This window comes from Propithecus coquereli, unplaced genomic scaffold (genome assembly GCF_000956105.1).
Source record: "Propithecus coquereli isolate 6110/MARCELLA unplaced genomic scaffold, Pcoq_1.0 Scaffold63, whole genome shotgun sequence".
Lineage (NCBI taxonomy): Eukaryota > Metazoa > Chordata > Mammalia > Primates > Indriidae > Propithecus > Propithecus coquereli.
In genome coordinates this window covers 6526220-6529492 of record NW_012152285.1, presented here as the reverse complement: position 1 = coordinate 6529492, position 3273 = coordinate 6526220, and positions in this window count along the sequence as shown.

The window sequence follows — 3273 nt, the reverse complement described above, 5'->3', positions numbered from 1 at the left end:
AAATGTCACTGTGGAATTTCCAGTCACCTTGTACTACTGTTGACCAGCATTGTTATATCTGTATACATGTGCACACATGCACACACAATTGAATATATCTATATCTAACCTTCCCACCACTTCTCTGTAAGAGGGACTTGGGGGTCCAGAAAGCTCCAAATTTCCTTGCCTATCCTCTCTATTCTCTTCCTTCAAGTTTCTGAGATGACACTTGAATGCTGTATTATCCTCCTTTATCAATTACCTATTTTCACACACACAAAAATGCTACAAACAATCCCAAAACACAGCATCCAAATAGCTGCTTAATTTATAAGCTTGAAGGTTGATAATTAGGGTTTGACTGGGTGGTTTTTCTGGTGACTAGGCTCATTCACATGTTTGGGAATTGGGTGGCTATTGGCTGGGCTAGGATGTCCTCCAATGGGATGAGTGAAGAGAATCTTCTCTGTGCCACCTGTCTCTCATTCTCCATCAGGCTAGTCCACATATGTTCTCATGGCAATGGTCATGAGCAAAGGTCAAATGGAAACATGCAAGGTTTCTTGCATCCCTGGCTCCAAACTGCCACCGAGTCACTTCCCCACCCTCTATTAGATAAAGCAAGTCACAGTGTCAAATTCAATGGGTGGGGAAATGATTCCACCTCTTTAGTGAGAGGAAGTGGAAAGTCATTTGACAGAGGGCATGGATACAGAGAGGGGTGAAGAATTGGGGGCATTTACACACTCAATAATCCACCATCCATTATGCATTTTTTTCCCCTAACAGCTTTATTGAGATATAATTCACACACTGTACAATTCACCCATTTAAAATGTTCAGTCCAATAGTTTTATTAAACTCACAGGGTTGTGCAACAAACACCACAATCTCTTTTAGGATATTTTCATCACCCCAAAAAGGAACCCTATACCTGTTGGTAGTCACTGCCATTTTCCTGCAAACTCTCCAGTCCTAGGCAATCACCAATCTACTTTCTGTCTGTATTGATTTGCCTCTCCTGGACATTTAATATGAATGGAATCATACATTGTATGGTCTTTTGTGACTGGCTTCTTTTACTTAGCATGGTTTCAAAGGTTCATCTGTGTTGTCACGTATATCAGTACTTCGTACCTTATTATTGCCAAATAATATTTCATTGTACTGATACACCACATTGTATTTATCCTTTCATCAATTGATGAACATTTGGGTTGTTCCTACTTTTTGGCTATTATGAATAATGCTGCTATGAACATTCATGTACAAGTTTTTGTGTAGACACAGGTTTTCATTTTCGTTGGGTATATACCTGTACCTAGGAGTAGAATTGCTGGACCATATGGTAACTCTGTGTTTAACCTTGAGGAACAGCCAAACTGTTTTTCCAAAGTGATTGCACTATTTTATGTTCTCACTGGCAGTGTATGAGTGTTCTGATCTCTCCACATCCTTGCCAACAATTGTCATTGTCTATCTTTTTTATTACAGCTATGCTAGTGGGTGTGAAGTGATATTTCATTGTGGTTTTGATTGACATTCGCTGTTGGTTAATGATGTTGAACATCTTTTTATGCTTACTGGCAGTTTGTGTATCTTCTTTGGAGAAATGTCTAGTCAGATCCTTGGCCCATTTTTTTAATTGGTTGATTGATCGTTTTTTAATTATTGAGTTGTAAGAGTTTTAAAAATATATTCTAGGTACAAGCCCCTTATTAAATATGTGATTTTCAAATATTTTCTTCCATTCTGTGGCCTGTCTTTTCATTTTCTTAATAGTGTATCCTACAAAGCACAACAGTTTTCAATTTTGATAAATTCCAGTTTTTTCCTTTTTTGGGGGGGTCACTTGTGATTTTGGTGTCATATTTGAGAAGGCTTTGTGTAAACTACAGTGACAAATATGCACCCCTATATTTTCTTCTAAGAATTGTAAGCCTTTAACTCGTGCGTTTTAGGTCTTTGATCTGTTTTGAGTTGAATTTTGCATGTGGTGTTAAGTAAGGGTCCAATTCATTCTTTTTCATAAGGCTGTCTGATTGTCCCAGAAATATTTGTTGAAAAAAATTCTTATTTCTCCCATTGACTTGTCTTGGCACCCTTGTCAAGAATCAATTGTCTGTAAATATGAGGGTTTATTTCTGGACGCTCAATTTTATTACATTAATCTATATATCTATGCTTATGCCTATACTACGCTGTATTAATTACTGTAGTTAGCTTTGAAATTGGGAAACATCTGTTGGGATTTTGCACGTGGATGTCCCTTTCCTGATTATTTTTCTATTTATCCCACAAAATTCAACTCAGATGTCTCCTTTTCTAATAAGCTTTCTTTGACTCTCGGGGTCGTGTTAATTTTTTATTTCACTGTGTGCCCATTTATATTTTGGCTATGTATGTTTTTCTAGTGTAGAACTCTATTGTATTTTTATTAAAGTCAAAGGCTGTATCTATTCGTTTTTGCATTCCCAATGCCTTGCGCAATGTCTGATCCATAGTAGGTGCTTAATATATGTCTACCGAAAAGAATTGAGGTATAAGGTCTCATCCACCCCAAACTGCAGTTTATTTATTAACATTTCTCAGGCTTCTAGCATTAAGTCCAAAAGTATTTGTTTATATTAGTGCAACTTTCCGCCACTGTCCACACCTGGCAATGGTTGAGCAATTGTTCACTTTGATGAATCATTCCCTGTTATTCTCAGCATGCTGCTGAACATTCTCTTCTCTTGTTATCAGGGTCTTTATCAAATAAGATGACAAACTGATGAAAGTAGAATTATGGGGAATTACAAAGTAATCGGGTGGTGTGGTTCACTGCATCGCTTGCTTAAACTTGGGTACACACTGTCCCTGTGCACCTCCCTTTTCCTTTCGGTAAAATAACAATCACGTATATTTACTCTGTGCCAGGCGCTGTGCATGCATTATTTCTTATCAAGACCAAATGAAACATTTTAGGACAGCCTTTTGTTAAGCCAAGACAAATCTATCAATGCCACTTCAAACTCGTAGCTTTGTGAGTCCAAAGGCTGTGCTTTTCTTCTTTGTCACCATCTACCTATGGTTGCATATGTATGAATGAAATAGAAAAGCTAAAAAATTTTTCTCCTTTATCATTAAATAATTTAGAGCAAATTAAGGAGTCAAATACAAATAAAATCCATTTGATTCAGCTCTGATGAGTTTTATAACCCTAAAATTTACATATGGCAGTATACTTTCTAGGTGAGAAAAATTTTTGCCTTTTAGGAGTTTTTGAAAGGTTTTGATAGTATACACTTT